The sequence below is a fragment of the Parasteatoda tepidariorum genome, chromosome 5, assembly GCF_043381705.1.
Source record: "Parasteatoda tepidariorum isolate YZ-2023 chromosome 5, CAS_Ptep_4.0, whole genome shotgun sequence".
Lineage (NCBI taxonomy): Eukaryota > Metazoa > Arthropoda > Arachnida > Araneae > Theridiidae > Parasteatoda > Parasteatoda tepidariorum.
In genome coordinates, this window is record NC_092208.1 from 44474942 (window position 1) to 44498703 (window position 23762).

At 30.3% G+C, this 23762-nt stretch overlaps 1 long non-coding RNA gene across 1 annotated transcript; it reads left to right on the forward strand.

The window, feature by feature from the left end:
- Window positions 1-10685: 10685 nt before the first annotated feature.
- LOC107454379 (uncharacterized) lies at window positions 10686-20383 on the forward strand. Its single transcript, XR_001585440.4, has 4 exons — window positions 10686-10802; window positions 15673-15687; window positions 20182-20214; window positions 20366-20383. It is a non-coding gene; the product is annotated as an uncharacterized lncRNA (long non-coding RNA).
- The last annotated feature ends 3379 nt before the right edge of the window (window positions 20384-23762 follow it).

Consider the following 23762-nt stretch of genomic DNA (forward strand, 5'->3'; position numbering starts at 1 on the left):
CGTTAGTTGAAATAAGGTAAAAATTTTTTTACCTCAAAAATACCTCTTTTGTTACAAGTGTAAGAAAATAAACCTGGTATACCTTAAAAATCTCCTTATCAGTCTGGTTGATTTGAAGTGAATTTTAAACAACCTCAAAACAAGCTGAAGTATATATAAATTCACCTCGTACACCTTAATTACAACCTTTACGAGGTATAATTTTTATTGCTCTTTTCTCTGCAACCTTAAATATACCTCAAATATACCTCAAAACAACCTTAATACCTCAAAAATACCTCAAATCAACCTTAAATATACCTTAAATTTTCATAAGGGTTATACTTCATTTAAATCTCGATTTTTTCATAAGGGAAGTGTCATAAAAATGACCTGGTATACCTTAGAAATCACCTCATCAACCTGGTGGATTTGAAGGTAGTTTTAAACAACCTCAAAATGAGCTGAGGTGTATGTAAAACAATCTCGTGAACCTCAATTACAACCTTTATGATGTATAATTCTTATGATTGTTTTCTCAGCTACCTCAAAACAACCTCGATACATCAAATATACCTCAAAACAACCTCAAATATACCTTAAATTTTCGTAAGGGTAGCCACTCTCACTCTCACATGTAACAGCTCCAGCGAGTTATTCTTAAAGCCACATACATCATAATCATTCCATATTTCTTTTTCTTACTTGCATAGTATTTCTTGCTTACACATTATATACATAATCTTCCTTCAAAAGACATGCTATAATCTTCGAATGCCTGGATGTTCAAATAGTCAAGCAATCGATAATTTTATGAACTAAAGATTTTACTTCAATTGTTACCAAAAATTTCAAAAATAAAAGAGAAATTTCTGTGTCTAAACCATGTTCTCACCACTGAAATGTAACTATTATAGGGGAGTAGAAATAAGACTTGCCGAAAGCACCATTTTCAATTAAAAAACTTAACGCGAGTTTATGTTCGATATTCCAATTTGTTCAAAATTTAAATAACGTGATTTGATTTAAATATTCATTATCCATTGTTTTAAAAAATTTATCTATCTCGTAAACATCCTTTCGTGCTTGTCTTGATGTTAAAAGTGACAAAAAAATTAAAGAATAAATTAATAAAAATGAGAGAACTGCTCCAGAGATTTATTCTTAAAGTCGCTTACATCATAATCATTCGAGATTTCTTTTTCTTATTTGCGTAGCATCTCTTGCTTGCACAATCTACACATAATCTTCCTTCAAAAGATTTGCTAATCTTCGAATCCAGGGTCATAACGTGTAAATAAGTTGATGCTGAAATAATTAATCAATCGATAACTTTCTGAACTAAAGATTTTACATAAATAATCATTGAAAATGTTTAAAATAAAAGAGAAATTTATGTGTCAAAACGATGTTCTCACAGCTGAAATGTAACTATTATAGATTAGAAATTTGACTAGCTAAAATCGCCATTTTCGATTAAAAACTTAAGACGAGTTTATTTTCGATATTCCAATTTGTTCAAAACTTCAACACCGGGATTTGTTTTAAATATTGATTATCCAATATTTTTTTAAAAAAAGTATCTCTTTCGTGAACATCATTTAGTGTCTTGATGTCAATTGTAACAACAACAAAAAAAAATTTGATAAATAGAATAATAAAAATAAGAGAAAGCTATCCGATGTTCCGAGATTTAAATCGTAAAATTTATTTCGAAATTTTTTCTGTAAATTCGATACTTCTCTTTAAAAAAATATGATCATTTTGTTTATAAAATATATAATTATTATAATTATTTAAGAACAGTTTGATAATAGGTTAATGATAAGAAATGAGCGATTACTTGAATTTGAAAAATAATCAACTGTACTTAAACATTTAAACTTAAGAAAATATTTGAACTTTCGGAATATAGGACATATAATCGTATATGTGACACAATATGGAGTAATTTTGCTTATTAACAATTTAAGTATAACAACTTTATATTGTACAATAATTAAACTGTTAAAAGTTTCATGAGAGGCAAAAAGAGGTAGCACAATATGAGGTTATCGTAATACAATGCTTTGTTTATAAGAAAAATCACTACTTATTGTGTCACAATATGTCCTGTATTCCTAAGTTTAAACATTTAAGAACAGTTGATTACTTTTCAAATTCAAGTAATCGCTCATTTTCTTACCAGTAACATATTATCGAAATGTTCTTAAATAATTATAATAATTACACATTTATTTTATAAACAAAATGATCATTTTTTAAAGTATCGAATTTTCAGGAAAAAAGAAGTATTATTATATATTTTCAGAATATTATTATATATTTTCAGAAGTATCTCACATTTTCAGAAGAAGAAACAAAACAAAACAAAGATGAATGAGAGACCACCACGGGGGTTGACGAGAAGAGAGAGTACAGGTTGAACCTTTTAGTTTTTATAAATTAATTCAACAAACTCCAGTAATATTTAAATGTTTTAAAGGAATCATATATAGGATAACTTGGAAGAAAAAAATTAACTATGTGGTTTGATAATTCCCTTCAAAATCGATAGATAGGTAATGATTTTTTCCGAATAAGGTCTGGTGCTTACTGATTTGGCCAGCTCTTATAAATGCATGCTTCATATATCTCTTTCATTTTTTATCTAACGCATTTTTATTTCCGATTTTCAAAAACTAAATTAAATTTTTTTTTTTTAAAGTGAATGAAAGAAAATAACTTGAAATGAGGCAATAGTTTAACTTTTTTTTTATTCTCATAAACTCGTATCTAAACTTGTACAAGTATATTAAAAATCAAATGGTTAATTAATTTAAAATTGGTTCTCAAGTTCTCGAAGAAATCAAATTTGCACGCCTAGATAATATCTCTTTATAAAAAATTGCAAGTGATGCCGCTGTAATTTTAATGAGTATTGAACTTTTCTTTTGCTCCGTTGCCTAAAAAGTGCAAAATAAAAACTTGGAATTACGATTGAACATAAAAGTAAAGAGCAGGAAGTACGATGGAATTGAAAAATTAAACACTCGATTATTAGTTAAGGAATTACTATATCTTACAGTTGTAGCTAAAAACACCACTAGTTCCTCTGCAGCCTATGGAAATGTAACTACAGAATTTGATTTGCTTAAAGTGCCGTTTTTGTTTGTAAACATTAAGTGCTCTTTTGCCACCTTTCTGCTTTAAATTTTGACTATTAATCCATTTTTGTAGGAACTTGTTTTTATTTCTCTCAATATATAAATTTCTTATGCTTGGGTTTAAATTGATGTCAAAAGTAAAAAAAAAATAAAGAGAGAGACGCAAAGATTGAGTTATGTTAGATATGAATCTCAAAATTCATTTAGAAATTTTTAAAATTATAACAGACTTAATTTTTTGGAGATAAAAACCATTTTCTTTCCGAACTCTTATAATAACATAAGTCTATTAGATGGTTAACGAGTACAATCGCTGTTAATTTACTTAATATTATTGTATTATACAATCGTTATTCCGAACTCTGATTATTTTTCAAAATTTCGAGACCGCTCATTTAATTACGATTATCACATGAACCAATTGTTCTTGTATATAATAACTATATTTTTGCAGAAAAAATGTTTTTGTCTAATATTATTTCTGTTAATTTATTTTTTCAAATTATTCTCAAGAAAAATTCAATGATGACTGAGAAAGAATCAAGGAGTTTGATGAACGTGGTGAACAGGGTTGACTACTAGTTTTCTGCCGAATCTGATTTGGAACGGAATGCTGATTTGAAATTCGTGCTAAAAGAATTGCGCTCATAATCCACGCTATCACTCTTCTCTCTCACTCCCTCCCCCCCCCCCCCCCCNCCCCATCCAGTCACCAATTCATCGTGATTTAATGATCATCTTTTTTTCTTTTTTTAATATTTTTTAAAATAATGAAGTCATGGAGCCAGTTAAAAAGAACGCTGCGAAATTCTGCCTGAAAACGTTTTCTATTTATTTTTTCATGCTTTTGTTTCAAATGATACTTGGACAAGCCAAGCTTTGTGAATTAAGGAAAGTTTTCTGATCCGCGAAATTTTTCGGATTTTTTTTTTTTTTTTTTGCAGAATGTTTCGAATGATGTTTTTTATCTTTTATTTTCTGCTGATTTATTGTCAAAATATGCCTTTCTCGCATGTCGAAAAGGGAAGAAAGGCACACGATGTTTTTTCTTTCTATTTCAGAATAAATAAAAAAAATATGTAATGATGGCTTTAGCTAGAACCTCAAATTGATATCAGAAAAAGTAATTCCCCGAAATCGCGAAAATTTATAAAACAGTTCGCTCTAGAAGTGACTTTTTGGAATATTTTAATGAACTATGACTATGAATGGAGATTTTGTTACAAATTCAGATTTGTAGCAAAAGAATTAATAAATCATTTCGATATATTTCTTCTTTCTTTTTTTATTTGTTGAAATAAAATCTATTCAATATTTTTAATATGACATTAGCACACAAAAATTTTAAATTACTCATTTTAGTTTTCACTTTTATATAATATGAGAAATTCGAATCGCGCGTAAGATTTATTTTTTGACTCACTGATCCTATCGTTTCTTTGATCGATTTTTGATGTAAATCGCGATGATGATTTAAAAAAAGAAATAATGTGTGTTTTTTTTCCTCCGTCAAAACGGGAGAATAAAGCCCATATCATTCGAATTAGTACAGAGAAGAGTTGCCTAACTCGTACATCTTTTCACATTTTAATTTTTATCAGTCACAAATCACTGATGATTACATTCATTATATTTTAATAATAAATTGTAGATATTCAATTACTTATATTATTGTTTCGGTAATAATATTTGTGCAGTATGTAATGAAAATTATTATTTTTTTTACAAGTTCGTCAAGTGATTTAGGGAACCAGTTGCCTAATTCATGCTCCCTAAATTGTACCGACCTAGAAAATTTGAGTATAAATGATTAAGCAAATGAATAGACAATAAGTAATCCAAAACAAATGTTTAGTACTGAACTGTTACGAATTAAGTACTGAGTTACTGAACTGTTACGAGTTCATTAAATGGTATTATAAATCAAAAAATTGCCAAAAAACATGAAATTTTTTACTAGAAAATTCAAGTATGACATAATTATAAAATAATCATTACTTATGAAACAAATTATTAGATTCTATATTTGATAGATATATGGTTCGGCTATGTTTTAGGTACGACAAAAAAGCTTTTTTTTCTTCAACTTTCGATCGGCTTATGTTTCATGAACCCAAGTTCCACGCAGCAAACATTTCACCATAATCAACTGAATGACCCTCACACACCAAGGAAACCATTCGTCAAGATTAACTTCAATGGTCACTTTATCCTGTAATGAAGTAAATCTTTGGTTTAATATACAACTTACATGTTTCGATTCCTTGTTTCGAGGACATGTTTGTTTTTTCGAATTTTAATTTACTGTTTATGATTTTTCGAACTGAATATGAGGTTTTTTGATCTAACTTCTCTAATTTTATATTCAACTCCAAGCTGTTTAACTTTTTCTTTTGAGAGTTTAAACTCAATCGATAGTTCAAGTTTATTTTTTGTAAGCACTGCAAGGCACTGTTACTATAAGGACTGCTGATTTAGCAGTAAAATATTCCCTCCCAATTGTTGAAATCTTAGAAATGGATTCAATTGTGCTAATGCAGTCATTGAAACAGCTTGGTCTCTTAAATCTTTGCAAACGTATGATTACTTCCATCACGAGGAGGCATTATTTGGATCCGATTGATTTGATCTCCATGATTATAATTTCAGCCAGTAAAAAGTCAACTTCATTGAAAACTGGTGCACCAGTTGGCCACAGAGCAGAACACTTAAATCTTTGAAGGATTAAACAAAATTTTCGATTGTTGTGGCTTCAGCAGTGGTGATAGATCACTCACTTCTCTGTGGAGTGCAAGGTCGGATTTACGTATAAGCTAAATAAGCTGTAGTTTGGGGCCCCGAGATGACAAGGGCCCCCAGATCCTACTTTCCCTCCTCTTTTTTCAAAGTTTTATTCGGAGCGGGGCCCTCAGAAGCCCAAAATGCATTTTTTTTCTTTTTTACATTGTCGGACATAATAAATATAAATAAATGACTGAATAAAACAAAAAACTTCGTTGTCATTAGTAGGGAACATATCATCTTTCAAGCAATTTGAGTATTAATAAATTATTTATAAATAAACAATTTTTTAGTTTAAAAGGTAAAAAAGTTTTTTTTTTTTTGCCCCATCATTCGATCATCAGATTATTTAATATCTGTTTCTAAGGATCAGAATTCCCTTTTATTTTACTTTAAAATTGCACAAATGATATATTTAATGCTTTCATGTGATATGCAACAGTTTTAAATAGCACTTTAAAATATCTAAAAAAGGACAGAAATTGTCAGTTCAAAAAAAAAAAAAAAATTAACTAATACTTTTGAATAAGAATTTAAATAATTACACACGTTTGTTTTGCTATCTGATTCTATATAGCATTATTTAGAGTAGACAGTTGCGTGTGTGTGTGGTGATGACGTAATAAAAGAGGCATACAAAAAAAGCAAATTTCATTTCAGTTAAAATCCTCAATATTATATTTTTAAACTCCTCGAAAATGTAGTAAAAGAGGTATACAAATTAACTGTCACAAACAAATTAATATTAAGTAAGAACGAAAATAAATGATATCGAAATATGCTTTATCAATGAAAATATCAGGCTTTAATTTTTTTTCTGTCACAAACTTTATCAGTAATTAAAAACAATAAATTCGTCAGATTTCAATATTGGTTCTGTTTTTTCGTTGATTAAATGTTGAACATTAACAGATATTTGTTTTTTAAAACATTTCATTCTATAATAAGATAATTATTCTACAATTGTAATTATCTAAAACTAATTGCTAATTGATATAAAGCTTTACTGTGTTCCATTGATATGTTGAATGCTCGTTTTGGCTGTATGCGCGGGACAGTTGCTCTTTCACATCCTAGCCACTATACACCATCAAGAGCAGAGCTGATACTTTAAATCCGTATGGCATTTATTCTCTCTGATATTTAATAGACCCTTTAATAAATCCTTAAAAATAAGCCAAAAATTTACATAAATAATAAAAATTTTTTTCTTGCACTAAAATTTAACAAATGTACTTAAAAAAGAAAGTAAAAATAATGAAGAAATATTTTCAATATAAACATCAATTAAATAATATCAGCTAACGAAATGTTCTTTTTATTTTTACAAACAGTATTAATATAACGGCCCTCACCTGCTCCAGGGACTGCTGGATTGGGTTCAAAATGACAAGGCCACGGAGTTGAATATTAGTAGTCGTAAACTCGAAATTGGGTCGGCTGTGCAATGACTGTTACAAAATAAACTAATAAATTTGGCCGGGATAGTCTGGTTGATAGGGCGTTGGACTCGTGTTCGGGAGAATGGGAGTTTAAATCCAGCCGGCAGAAGAATACCCATGTATAAAATGGTGACTGGTGTTTGTTAAATCTGTCGGGATCACAAAGTCCTCCAAATTCTCATAACAATAAATACCTCTGGGTACTAATCTAGCAGTTCCATTGTCTTCTGGATTGGGTTCAAAATGGCAAGGCCGGTATAGCCTGGTTGATAGGGCGTGAACTCAAAATTGAGTCGGTTGTTCAGAGGCGGTTATAAAAAAAATAAAACTAATAATCAAATTGTATTTTCTTGTTTCCTTTCTAACTCCTTGCATATTTTCTACGCACATTCAAAATTTCATGTTTCTAAGTCTGATAGATTTTGTAACGTAAGGAAAAAATTATTAAAAATTGCAAATAAAATATATTCATAATGAATCTAAAAAAAACTCTGTTAAATATATAGTGGCCCAGCACGCTAAATTTTTACTCTGTGCTTAATATGTGTTTTTTTTTGTAAGGAACCATTTATTAAATTTTTACTAAATGTGTGGTAATTTGAGCTATAATTGTGCTATAACCTAACCGTTATCTCATAAATTCGTAAAATACCGTACTTTTTTATTGCAGTACATTTTTTTTTTACCAGAAATAACTTATGCAGTGTTTGATATAAACAATATTTGCTCAGCAATAAATAAAAACTCATTAGTTAATAATTCTGGAACTTATAAAAACTTATTTAGTTATAAATATTATGGAACATTTATTTCAAAAAATTTTTATAGCACGAAACTCTCATAAGCGATAATGCCATTTTAGCATATGATAAAATATATTAATCCAAAAAATATTAATATAAGAAATATTAGTTAATAAATTCTTTTTCCCCTCGTTTAAAAAATATGTGCAATAAAAGAAAGGTTCTACATAATAGTCTCATCACAATTAATATATTTAACAATAAAGTAATATTATAACATTTTTTAATACTATAATGTTAATACTCAACAATAAAAAATAGTGACAGTTTACTTTAGGTGTCTAGAAATGGAATTGAACTTATAAGGGCCCCATCATTTTCAGTAGCTTAGGACCCCACCAAGCTTAAATCCGGCCCTGGTGGGGTGACTCGGGTTCGAATCCCATTGATGACTGATCGATACGAATTCCGCACCTTGCGCTGACGTAAAATATCCTCAGCTGTAAACGGATCGTGGGTTAGAGTCCCCTTGCCGTCAGACTAACTGTGGAAAGTTTTCGTGGTTTTTCCTCTTCATGTAACGCAAATGCGGATTAGTTCCATCAAAAAGTGCTGAAAATACAAGTTTCACTACAGAAATATGTAGATTTTGCGAAGATCACTTTGGGAAAAGAAAAAAAGAGGTCTCTATCCTGGAATCAGTTCCATTTCAAAAGAATAAAAGTACACATTCCAGACAGGTCTTCGTGAAGCGATTTCGCTAAGCGAACCTTACAAATTTGCACAGTAATTACTGAAACAGTCAGAGCATTTCTCTGGTTAAGGTTTCGGCTAACCGGCTTCTATGGTGATCAGATCAGGGATCTTGTTAAAAAGATCCCGGGTTCGAACCTTGGTCAGTGGCATGGATGTCTTTTCCGTTTTCTCTGTACAATCTGTCCTTCTTACTGTGGAGGTAACACTTGTACACCTAATATTGTGCCCTCTGAAAGAGTTATCAAAACATCTGCTCTTCTGATAACCGAATGACGAGTGTGAATACGATTGTGCATTGGAAGCAAAAAAGGTTGAAGTCTTAAAATTAATAATTTTAATGATCATAAATTCTCGAAAGATTAATTTTCGAAATAGGACATCTAAAAAAACTACTTTTTACAACAGTTATTGAATAAAAGCTATAAATTAAGAAGAAGGTGATATAGACCTGGTATGAACAGTATTTACAAATTTACAAAAGAAAATTTGCAAAGCACCTTTTAGAACTTATCTTGTATACTTTTAATTAAAATTTGAACTTTTATAACTTCATTTCGATACTGCAGACCTGAATTATGCATACTTGTTTTAACTTTGGATTTTTTCATATGCTTTTTTATCATCTTTATACTTTTCATTTTTTTCTCGTTAAAGATTTTTGTACTTTTTGGACAAATAGCTGTTTTGATCATCGTTACGCAATTTTTTAATTGGTGATGCCCTGCGGCTTCTTGATACACAAAGATAGTATCAATAAGCATTGGGAACGTATGTACTTTTATATAATTTTATTTTACTTTATTTACTATTATTATAATATTTCTTATTTTTTCCGTTTGGCTTTTTTGTTGCAATGCTGTTATTTCATTACGTTTCTTATTACCGTTTGACAGCTTCTTATGAATCGAATCTCTTTTCTTATTCATTAGCAACTGATTGAATTTCAACAAAGGATAGGGTATATTTGTGCTATGTATAAAGCAAAACACAACGTGAATAAAGCACAAATGAAAGTACATAAATGGACACGCTATAGTTTAAGCTCTATAAACATGAACCTTTCTCATTGTTAGAAAGTCCACATTGAGGAAGGTTTCTTCTCTATAGAACTGAAACTATAGTATGTCCATTTATGTACATTACAGCTTTTTTCACGCTATTTTTTACTTATGTTAACTGATTGAATTCTTAAGGATGACTGATGGAGGTATTTAACCACTAAAGCCCCATCCATTAGACTGAGACACTGGTTGCAACTGAGGGGGGGGGGGTTACCAGCGTTAGCGCTAAGGGCGAAATTAACTAACTGGTCTATATAAAAGTATTTGAATCTTATAAAAAAAACTTTGACATTACTCGCTTTCATGATTTTTAAATAATTTTTAGCATTTTTAATTTAATTTTCATAAGAAATTAATAGAAACGTTAGTTATTCTGAAATCATGAAACAAGGCGATAGCAAGTTACATTAAGAGCAATTGTAAACAGTTGTTGGCACGTATATATATTTAATCGCGCTTGCATGATCTTGAGAGATTTTATCTGAAATATTAAAAAAAACTTTGGTTCTTATCTCAAAATGATGCACGCATTAAGTAATTAGTAGGAATTATGCAGAAATCTTATTGATATTGCAGTGATATAATAGTAGCTGACTAAACAATAGATTCAAAGTGTCCCGTTCAAAACTCTATATGTCCCGAAACTAATTATGAAATGCCTAAAAATGAGCCGTTTCAAAGAGTTGCTAATCTGCAAAATAAATTCTAAAAGATTATAAATGAGTCATAACATATAGAATAAAAGAGAAGATTTATCTAGTAAATTTCATTGCGAATCAGATCAGCCATACTATAGACTGTATAAGATACGCTTAGTCTTAAAATATAACCTCATTATGTCTAGATTTGTCCTGATTTTCTTGGTTGTGTGCGTCGTTGTATGTTTAACTGAATGTAAGTTAAAATCTATTTACTTTATACTTTCTAAGAAACTTCAGTGTTTGTTACTAGAATTTCTATTTTCTATTAAGTAGTAGCAGTTTTTACGTTTCATACTTCTAACACTTTAGTTCTCATTTTTATTTGCAGTTTTTCAGCTTTTTAACCGTAGTATTTATTGGGAAAAGAAAAAGGAAATAATCAACTAATCGGTATTAATCAACATTGCAAAATCATTTAAAAAAAAAACGCTGAATAACTGTGCTAATACCATTAATAAAGCTAAAATAATTGGAATTTTTTTTATTTATTACTCTTCCTGGTGCCTTAACATTATTAGATTTAGTTAAACACGTTTTTACTAAAGAGGTAAATTTTATCTAAATAAAATTTAACTCAGTATTAATCGATTCTGATAATGCTGCTATTGACCAACTGAAAACTATCAAAATTTTTCGCTATCAAGCAATTTTCTACATTAATTTTGCTCTTTAGTGCGCAACTTAATTTTATTTTAATTCAAATTACCATCGAATTTAAATTATTTAGTTTTGTGTTAAAACGCTTCAAAAGCATAACTGTAAACAATGTGAACACGTGGTTCCAGATGTCCTTATTTTTGTCTGTCTAAGCAATAAAAAAAAGTATTCCTTCCTCCTCAAAGTCTGAGGCCGTTTGGTGCTAAGGAAGCAAGAATGGCACGTTTTAGGGAGGGTAGCTTCGATGCTCTGTATGGGAAATATACCATATTGGCTGACTCAGCCACCAGTAGGAGACTTATTTAATCTGATTCAAGAACTGATTCTTTTTTAAGATTCGCATGGATATATTTCTTCTTTACGGATATATTTCTTCTTTACGTAAAATGATTATCTTCAACCAATCAGTTAATATTTTTTAAATACGAAGAAAAAATTGAACAAATTCTGACATTAAGGGTAGTGCAGTTTTTTTTAATGTTACTTTTTAATTTCGCACTATTTAATATGAATTTTCATTGATTTTCAGGTAGTTTAATTTCTAATCATGCACATTTTTTAAAGTAGTTAATTTCTTTTATTAGTTTAGTTTTCTGGTAAAAGTGAAGAGCTTAAATTTATTAACTCAAATTTTAAAAGGAGATAAAACTTTTATTGAAAATAGAAATAGTTTATGTTATCTATACCGGAGAAATATTAAATATCTTTATTTTTATTATTATTATCATTATTTTTAACAGAAAGCAAGTTACCGCAACTAGGATGAAATCTAAAATTATCAACGATAATTTTTATCATCACCCATCAAACCACCCAAAGTCATTCAAATTTTTTTTTAAATTACGTTTTCTTATTCTCATCTTAATGTAACCCGTATAGTTCCTCTCATCATTCATTAAAAAATTAATTCTAACAATTTTTTATTAGCAAATTTATTTTTTTTCTTTCTTAATAACCAATTTACAACGTATAATAATTTATAAATGAGTTATTTATTAATGAAACATTGAACTGCTCTGAAAAATTTTATGCAATTTCCATACTGATTAATTCTCCTATTTATCAATCATTATTCATAGAAATAACAATTTCAACTTGTCATAGTATTTGGACAAATAGTATCGATGAAAATCAGAAGAGAGTTGAAACATAAAAAATATGTAAACTTGTGAAAAAGCGAAAAGATAAAATAAAAAAAAATATTTAAAAAAAAAATAAATAAATCAAATTCTCTCCCCTTTCTCTCGCCGATCCGAGCCGATACCACTCCTAAACAGTGATCCCGCACCCCTACTTGAAATAGTCATACCTCGTTACCATAGTCACCACCACAGGTGCAGTCGAATGTCTGGAGGAGTACTTATTTTAGACAAGTAGTAAAAACACTTGTTCAGTGACTTAACTCTCACATGCCATCCACATTGTTCCTTGAGCTCTACCGACATAAACAATAAAGAATAATTAATTATTTAAGAACGGGTAAAAAACTACAGTGATGCGTGATTAAACAGAGTATTAAGCTAACAAACATCACTAATGTTATGATTTAAATATTTGGGGAAAATAAAACGGAATAGTTGGCAGTTTTATTTGAAACACTACCTAATATTAATAACCAATGACAAAAATTGCCTTTTCTACCGTTTATCTCGAACGAGCTCATTGGAATTTTTGAACGATTTTTAAAGTTGTTCCTTGCACTTGCTGTCCGTAGATCATAACCATAGTATAAACGAACTTGGAGTCATAGTGTTGTTGTTGTTTCTAATGTCAATCTCCAATTCAGTACCCCCAAAGGTACCCCCAATCCTGTACCATTGATTTAAAGTTGACTTACGTGATAATTTTGGAGAATGTGAGAATTCATTGTTGGCCGATGCCCTTACCTAACAACTATTGGAGGAACGTAGTGTGATGTATGATGGTTTTCACACTAAATTACATTTAAAAAACTATACCAATCCCGTACCATTGATTTAAAGTTATTATTAGATTTAAAGTTAATAATAATTACCGTTATTTAAACTACATTTAAAATTAAAAGTTTACCAACAATTGATTCGTTTCTTAATTTAAGAAAGCAAGAAGTAATCTTTGTATTTGTTCCTCTCGGATGTTGATTTTCCTTGGAAAAAAAGTAGTTCTTTCGGTTGAAGTGATTAATTTTATTCCAACAGCAACAATGTAACATTTAAAGTGATTCTGCACACCTAATAAATATTATGTAGGAAATTAAATTTAAAAAATTTTCGAATCGCAGATAGGTTGCTTCAACCTCCTCCTCAATCAGCATATTATGTAACCATTAGCTACACTGCTCATAAAACATTTCATTAGTTCAAACAAACGTTCTCAAAACTCAGCGATTTCGTTAGTGATTCTCACTAACGAAATCACCGCTCTGCGAGGATTCCCAATAGCCAATCCTAAACCTCGTTTTTCCTTTAAAGAGATATGAGTTGCTTATTTAATTTTACATAATCTAAAGAAACATAAAAAACATTTAACAAAAAGTAATTTAATTTGAAGAAAAGTGCCGTGCAGTAGGCTAACACTTATTGATTAAAACAATTTATAATTAAATAAAAAATTAAAATTGATTGATATAAAGGACTATGGCGGAATAACAGTTATTGAATTTCGATACCTAAATCGGTAGTGGAATGAATTAGAAGTGGCACTAAGACGCGAACAGATTAGTCATCAGCCAAAATAATAAATAAGTGTTTAATAGTAATTATGGTAACTTAGAGGAATCGGTTGAAAGTTAAACATTTCTTTAAAAATAATGTTTAGAACACCAACATATATTAGGAAATAATGAAGTAACACCAACATAAATTGTTTCCCGTTGGTACATAGTAAACTTTTCTTTACAAAAAAAATCCGTCAATAACAGTAACCGTATATTTTCACCTTTATGAGTAACTTATACAGAGAAATAGTTTCCACTCCAATGCTAGAACATATAAAAAGGCTACGCGTTTTTTTTTCTATCTTTTTTTTGTAAAATTAATGCGCGCAAAAAAACAACACTCTGTCCTAGCTTCTTCATCGCCATGCTACAGCAATAAGCTTAACAACTAATTAGATAGATGAGTTATAATTTTTTAATATTTTATATTTTACTTAAATATAGATATTTCTTTGTAATCGTTTGGTCATTTGTTTTATTTTAGTGCTAAAATATTCTTAAACGTTAATTTTTTAAAGAATATCGGGTGCTCTTTGTAAGATAAAAATACATTTTCTGAAGTAAATGACGATCAATTTTTAAATTTTAATCTCTTGTCATTTTTCTACATTTATTTTAATGTTGAATTTAATATTTACTAACATAGATGACATGCACCATTATTTGTTTAAACTAATGAAAGAATAAATACGGAAACTCGTGATTAATGTAGATTTTTCTTCTTTTCTTTGCTGACAATGGAATTTAACGATACAAAATAAAAACAGATTGGAGTGAAATACAAACATGAAAAAAGCACTTTTTGCGTATAATAGAATTAAAATCTAAAGTAAAAGATTTGGAATTAATTCAAAAATTGTTATGTTTCGATATCAATGTACTAGCGAAAAAATCTCAAAAGCATAAATACTCATCTCTAAAGCAAATAATTATTATTATAATGACAAAGATTTATAATTTATTATAATATAATCGTACAGGAATGAATAAAAATATGATAAAGAAAATATACATAACTTATCGTAGAGTGTCAATTACTGTCTACTGTATCAATGAACTGTTTCCTTGAAGTGTTGCTAGAGGACGCTAGGGCCCGTAAGGTCAGGCAAAACTTCAAAAAAAATAAAAAATAAATAAATAATAATAAAAAAAAATACATCATGATGATGTCAGAGTAAATAGTCCCAAGTATACGTTTAAATATAAGTTTATTGTTCGTGGTTACCTAATCAATAAATTATTTAAAAATAATTAGCATATCTAAAATTAATGTTTCATAATCTTAATTATTTGCCGTTAGTGCTATTATATTGTGATCTTTGGATTAACACATATTTACTTAGTATTCAATAAAAATATTCTGGTAATAAAATTTAATGTTTTGAAATCAATTAAATCAGGACCAATTTGTAATTCTTGTTGTGCACGAACTCCTGAATTGCACTAAAAAACCTGACTATTATATTTAAAGTGAATTTTTTAATAAATGCACTATAGCTACCTTTTAAAAATCTGTCTTATTTTTTCTAATGCGGTGTCAATGTTTTATAATATTGAATTTATGAATTTATTCAAATATATACATAATGTCCATAAAATTATTTCAATTTCAACTCATAATGTAATGTATAATAAATTTTTTCCTTCGTTAGTATAATTAAAATATTTTTATTATTATTTACTTTGCTAATTAGTTTTTTCCTTATAACAGGCCAGCAAGGTGGTGGTAAGCATATCAACTGTTTTTATATTTTAAATATAACTATTTTTTATATATTTTTCTACATGCCATTTATCTATTGATATTGTGATAATTTTTATCTATATTTTATTTCAATTAAATGTTTAGATTAATTTAAAGTTTTCATAACTTAGTATTGAGTCAAAGTTTGAAGGAAATCCAGTAAAGTAAAATTGTTTAAAATAAGTATGTTTCTTTAACGATGTACCCATGGATGGTGTTTTCCGTAGAAATGTACACAATAATAATCTCGAGTTCTACGCCTGCTCTAGTTCCGGTTAGAAAGTTTGCAGCTGATTACTACATGTTATTCTGCGAGGCGATATTTTCAAACGGATAATTTTGTTTTCAATAACAGAAATAAATTAGATAATTGCAGAGCTCAAATCTGCCGTATTTCATTAGATATTAAAGTTATTATGTAATTCTGGTGAGTTTGAAGTGAAATTTTGTTTCAGTTATTTAGAGATATATTGTTAAAAAAGGTGACATGGTTGCTAGATTTTGAATAACTCGCTTTTTTTGGCAGTCAAGATATGGCCTCTTTCCATAAGTTTATTGCTGTTTATTCTTGTTGCAAGCTGTGCACCATCTTACGTTAGTGTTGACACTTTTAGCATTGTGAATACAAGTATTGATAGCATTGTAAACGCAAGTAATAAGTAATCAAATACATTGTTTGCAAGAATCTCAAAACACAATGCTGACAAATGGCTTTAAAATACAACGGAAACAGTAACCCAGAAATTTAGACGGCGCCAAGCTTGCAGCGTTCTCTAGTGTAGAAAACATCATCCATACTCGCTGCAAAACTAAAAATTATCAAGCCTACGACCGCCTGCTTATAAGATTTTCTAGTGTTGCCAAATGGTGCTTTTTATCAGCAAATGTTATGTCTTGTAAGTTAAAAATTACTCTTGTTGAAATTATTTTATTACTGCGAAACTGTTATACTAAATAATAATAAAATATAAATCAATATTTCCAACTCACATATATTCTAGTTGACTTTAATAGGTTTCTCAGGTGGATGGATTTATGCATGAAAAACCATCCAATATCAAAACAAATAAATATTGGGTTGGCAAGAAAGTAATTTTAGTTTGCACCAAATTGTTATTCATTTGTCAATGTTAAAAATAGGGGTACAGTCTGTGCCGTCAAAGTTTTAGAGAAATATTCCAGCGGTTCCCAAATTTTTTCAGCAGTGGAACGCTAAAAAAATCAACCTTTTTTCTGGAGGAGACTCGACTTTATAAATAAAGTATACAAAAAAAATGTGAAGGTATTGACAAAAGGCTTTTTTGAAACCATTTAATATATTTATAAGGACTTTAAATTTGGTTATATGTCCGACAGTTAAATTAACGATTCTGGAGCTGTATCTAGTCTATCCAATAAAAGATACACTGTACAAAAAGAAAATCCGAAACGTTTCTGAATATATGTTTCTTAATACACTTCTCAAAACATTTAAAATATATTAAAAGTCTTGTATAAAATAACGATATAAGCAACTTTTTTTTGCTGCTGCATAAAATGGAAGAAGGGAGTCACAAATGCAAATTTCTCTTATTTTCAAACTTTTAAATATGCAAACTTTGAGTTTGACGTCGAAGAACAGGCCTTAATGGCAGCGAATTTGATTTGGCTTTCAACTTAATGCAAGATAAAGTTGAAAAGAATGATCGACATTATCAGTAAGGGCGTTGTTTCGATGAGTGCGATATCTCAACGAAGTCATTTAACCGAATCAGAAGCTTGGAGAATAGTTGACCGATTAGAGGGGGCCCAAACAGAAGCCGAAGTAGCAGAAGCTATTAGAGTTTCACCAAGTGTGATTTCTAGATTTTGGAACAGTTTTTTGGACATTAGAAATGCAGGCCGAAGATCAAGGCATGAGCGTAGACGTGCAACAATGAAGATCGTTATTTAACGATAACGGCTCGGAGACATCGTAATATGAATGCTACTCTTCTTCAACAGCACCTTCACTGGGCTACTGGCTCCACAGTTTCGACACCGTCTCCGAAATCGTCTTCACGCTGTAGGTCTGTATTCTCGCCGAACAATGGTGTGTGCCATGTTAACAGCAAGAAACAGTCGCTCTCGCATGAAGTGAGTAACAGAGCATACAAATTGGAGAAGAAATAAAAGGCGCAATATTCTTTTCTCTGACGAAGAGCGCCTGCCTTCCATTGAGATGAACCAGATTCGAATCCCAGGGATAGATGGTCGATATGAATTCAACACCCGGGTCTCACCGATCACAGTGTTGACGTAAAATATTCGCAGTGGTTGACGGATCATGGGTTAGAGTCCCCTTGTCGCCATGCTACTCGTGAGAAGTTTTCTTGATTTACCTCTCCGCGTTACGCTAATGTGGGTTAGTTTCATCAAAAAGTCCTCGATGAAGGCAAATGACCCCAAATACTTCAACTAGGAGTTTCCTTGTCTTCTAGATTGGATTTAAAATTACAAGGCTACGGAGTTTAACATCGGTTGTCGTAAATTTAAAAAATTGGGTCAGCTCAGCGAAGGTTGTGTTCAACGAGGGCTATAAAATAAAATTAATAAGCCAATTTGAAAATGTTACATACGTTTGGAGCAAAAACAATTCTTGGGTAATATTACTTCGAATTTTTGTTGAGCACTTTGAAAAATGTGTTTTACAATTGTTTTAACTACTTGAACTAGGAGTTCCCTTGTCTTCTAGATGGGGTTTAAAATTACGAGAATACGGATTTGAGCATTAGAAGTCGTAAACCCAAAATTGGGTCGGCAGCTCAACGACGGTTATTAGATAAAATCCTATAACTTTGAGAACGATAACTTTCTTATTTAAATCGTATTTACGTCCGTGTCTCAGTCCTATCTTCGATAAGATGCCTTTAACTCTAATTTTCAGTAGAATTATGCACAACCGCGTATTGATCGTTCTGTCCTAGCCTTCTCTGTTACAGAACAGTTTGCTGTCTTTGACAACAGGTTCTCTTCATTTCTAAACAATGTGTGGTCTGAGAATTCGAATAGTAAGATACAACTTTGACATTCTGATAAGAAGATGTCATTCTGATAATAAAATGCCATAAGTGTATAAATGCTGATATCGTGGTCCAACATTGCAATTCTTTGTACTAATTTCTTTGAAGCAATAAGCCCTTGATTTCTTTAAAAAATTAATTCGCAATTGTTTTTTACAATTTAAGTATCTATTAATTAGCTCTCATTTATTCGCATGTTTTCCTGGTTCTGCAATTTTAATGGTCAGTAGTGCATATACTTTAAAAATATTATCAAGTTTTGGACACAAATATATTAAAATATTAGCGTTTTTTTTTTCTGTTTTAATCACTGCTTTTTAAGTTTGTCAGACTCTTGGGAATCCTGTTATAGGTTTTATGGGTACGGAGACAACACTTTGACACATATTAGGATTATAATAGTCTATAGTTTTATGAGGTGAAGGTAAGATAGGTAGAGCTCCAACCCACCCAGGGGGGTATACGGAGATAAAAAGTTAAATTATTACATTAAATATTTAAGTTAAAAACCTAAAAATTCAGTAAAATTTTGCCAAATGACTGTGGTGGTGAACAGTTAAAAGCCAATTAACTAAAAATTAAGGTAATTAAAAACATGTTTTAAAAGCAATGAAAGCTAAAAGCGCCGGTGTAAATGTCAAGAATATCAGGTGAAGTCAAATATTTCATGATGCTGATTTCAATTTCATTGGAATAACTTTCACTTTATAAATTCAAGCATTCAAGCTCATATTTCGTTTAATTCGCAAATAATTTCAGGTATTTACAAACTCATTTAACACTTTCTTATTAAACGCAAGAGACAATTTTAATTTCATCTACACTTTTTTTAAAATTTTTATGCTCAACTCCAACACTTATACAAGGTTTATTCAGTGCAACGATTGCAAACTTGGAAGGAAATTATTGAATAGAGTAGCAACAACCATGTTCAAAGATTTTGCAGCACGTGTGGCCGCTTTCTAATTATGGGCTGACTGTTCCTGCACATTTAAATCTCTACTTTTGTTTAAATCTGAATTATCTTAATTTAATGTTTTCCAATATCTACTGTCAAAAATAGCTTTCAAATAGATTTAAGCTAGCTGTTTTAGTGTAGTTTATAGATTTGTTAATTAACTGGCAGAGCTCACTAAGTAAGTTAATTACTCTAAAAAAATAAACACTGGCTCTGCTTAAATGCAAATGTTAGCAATATTTTTTCGAGAACATAAAACTAAGACAATTTAGGCAAATAAAAGTACTGCTTCAAAAAGTTCCTACAACGTCTATAATGAGGAAACTTCCCAAGCGGTGTTCTAGGACAATTCTTGCTTTGAGTTGCTGTAAAATTCTCGTTTCTTTTAATTTGCTCTCCAAGTTTGTAATAACTGAGCAGGATCAAAAATTGTAAACGACATTATTTTTAATTTGATTACTTTTTTTTCTATTGTAGGTAACGACGGGGCAAAATTGACAGACTTGACCCGTAAGTACATTTGTTTCATCGCAAACTCACATTTTTTGTCATGGATTCCTTGTTTCTTTCGATATGTCCTATTTTCCATCAAGTTCAAAACCATTCATCTGCATCTTTATAGCATTAAATTTAATCTGATTACTTTTTATTCTTATTGTAGCTACCGTGGGTGGCTTTCGTAAGTATATTTGTTTCCTCATATAATAAATTTCCGAATATGTGTTGCTGTATAGCTATTCTTTATGATGTACTCAAGGAACAGAAAAATGGTAGGAGATGGCTTGGCAATCAACAATTTGCTGTTTCTCCACCGCAAATCACTATTGCGTCCAACATTTCTGACTCTCATCATACAAATGCACTAAATTTCATTATTAAAATAATTCATCCGGGGCGGCTCAGTTGATAGAGCGTTAGTCTTCCAATGAAGTGAACCCCGTTCGAATCCCAGCCATGGCTGGTCGATACGGATTCCGCACCTGGTGCTGACCACAGTTCTGACGTAAAATAGCCTCCGTGGTAGTCCGATCATGGGTTAGAGTCTCCTTGCCTTCAGGTTTACCATGGGAAGTTTTCATGGTTTTCCTCCTCATGTAACGCAAATGCTGCTTAGTTCCATCAAAAAGTCCTCCATGAAAGCGAATTTCTCCCCAATACTTGATCCAGAAGTTCCCTTGTCTTCCGGATTGGGTTCAAAATTCCGAGGCTTAGGAGTTGAACATCAGTAGTCGTAAGCCCGATATTGGGTAGGTTGTTCAACGACTGTTATAAAATATGAAAGTGATTGACTCGACATTTCCTTGAAAAGTTTGAAACAAATCAATTTTTTTCGTTTGGAGTCTTTGCTTTTCTATACAGGTACAGAACAGAATAATGCGAGCACTTCTATACTAACTCTAGGTAAACAATCTTTCTTTCAGCAGCGAATGTGAATGTTTTAGAAGATTTTACATGGCAAAACAATTTCAAAGCTCATGCCTGAAGCTTTTGAAAATTGTATCACTTTTACTCGTGGAAAATTAGCCTCTACTAAAATGAACGTAGGAAGTTTAAAGCTTTCTTTTTTTCCATTTGATACCATTATAATTCTAAAATTGGTCGTATTTGAATATCTCGATCCAATAGACTGGTATTAATGCTAGATAGAACTTCACATTTTGATTGATTCAAAATATACATGGGGTAATTAAGTCACCATTTCTAAAAAGCTTTCCAATTGCCCCAAGTGTTTATCTATGTAAAATTTACTGCCTAAATACCGTTGTTTATTCCCTTCCTCCAGGTGTTTTAAATATTTTTTTCGGTTTTGTTCAGAATAATTTCACATAGTTTAGATTTGTGGGTTAACTTAAAGTGATTGAATCTGCTTTTTTTGAAACTTTTTTTTAAAATAATATTTGAATTTTCTTTCAAAAAGTTTAATTTTTTTCTCACATATACAGAGATTTCAACTTTTTTCGATTGGTTAGAAAGATATTTCTAGTAGTAACGGGATTCGCTCTTTTACGTATTTCGTAATAAATACTTATAATGTATATAACAATGTAATACTACAATAAATATGTGATTAATATATTTTTTTGGTTTAGGACTGTTTGTGTCGATCGGGGAAAAAACTGATAAAAAAATCATTACAATTTCGATAACGTTTTTTTTTTCGGTAGGAAAAAATACCATGAAGAAATTTGAAACTCATGACTTAATCACAGTTGTAACAAATGAAATGAAATATATTTGAAAGTATAAAAACTTCATTAACTTCAAAAATTATTAAGGTTACAAAAATCGATGTTTCAACTATAGAGTAGAATAAGCGTACAGCTCTATTTTCTCATCTCCTACATCAAAGCATCATCATTAGAGTTCCTTCTGTCCCTTGCTCGATCTCTTTCGGCGATTTTGACTAAATTAGAAGAGAGATATCAAGAGAGAAACTACTTATGATTGATCGAAGGGAAAATTTACCGCTGGTGGCTTGTTTGGAAAATTCCCCATTTAAATGACGGAGAAGGGATGTCGTTTGCTCTAAGAAATTAATATTCTGGCAAAAAAAAAGAGATGCGTTCGAACTTCATTACTTTTTTCAAAAAGAAACTTTATAGTAATAGTAAATGTCAGAATCATTGCAAAAAAAGATGGCTTATTTGTTATTTGAATTTATTTTTATTGTTATACACTTAACATCATATTCAGGTCGTTGTAAAATGAACAAGTTGGTAAAATAATTATTAAATGCATTAATTCTATCTACCAAGTTTCAATCTACCATAATATTTTCATCGAAATTACTAAGTATTATTTAAGATACTATGAGTTCCCGTTTGTTTCGCTCACCAACCCCCGTGATTGCTTCTTATTCATCATTGAAGATCAAGAGGAAAGAACGGTATATTATGTAATTTTTTTTCAAAAACTATGATTGGATTGCCATTTGTTGAATTTTAAGGATGACTAAATATTGGGAGAAAATCATCAGTATCCCTTCTTCTCTTTTTAATTGTAGAAAAATGCAGATATAAAACTAAAAAAAAAAAAACTATTTTTATTCCTTGGTATAGTTGTTAATTGCAGTGCCACATGTATTCATACTTCAATGCTATTAAATGTGCTCAAATTATCAATTTACTAATCATATTAATTTTTACTCAGTTGCTTTTATCCAAAAAGCTCTGGAACCTTTTTTTAACGCACTCGCACCAATTCTGCAGTTCATTTTACCCGGTCTTCAGTGAAATCTCCAGGATTGCCAAAGTAAGAGTTTTTCTTCTTTTTTGAAATTAACTTACCATCCATGTCATTTCTAACCTCTGATGTTTTGTCGTAAATTTTATAAAACAAATAGTTATTTTTTAAGAACTTTTGTCAGTTTTCGATCGAACATTTTGTAGATGTTTCAAATATGTATTAGTAGTGACGTTCAAAATTTTTTTGGGTCTTATTTACGATTAGCCTTTGGTAGTAATATTTTAAAATCTTTTCGGCTGCCATTGATTTGCACAAATCTCCATAAATATGAGTTCGGGAACAGTATGAAAATACTTCCATCTCTGCCACGAGATAACACAGAAAGCAATCATTATCTTTAATGAGATCTAAAATCACAACGCAAACAAATCATGGTAGTTGATTATAAAAATATCCCTTCTCGGTTTAACGCAAAAATGTCCTCTAACTTTTTTAGAAAGCAGTTTTTCAGTCGTTACGAAATGTTGCTTTTAAGGATTTAATGTAATGGTTCAACTAAGAATCAAATTTTTAAGAATGTGCTTTTGTAATATAAGCAGTTGTAATCATATAGAGCTGATTACTACCTGGTGAAAGAGTAAAATTTTCATGTGCCCAGTTACTTTTCGTAAGTAGTAAAATGTTAGTGACCATAAAGCGCTATATTGTAAATATTTGAATTATTCTGTGCTGCCAACTTCAATCTTCATATGCACACTTATCTGTTTGTTTTAAGGACGGCTTGTAATTCATTTTCAAGTTGAAAATCATAAGTACAATTGAGAGGTTACGGTAGGATTTGAATTCTCTACGTCCGCTTACTTGGCAGATCG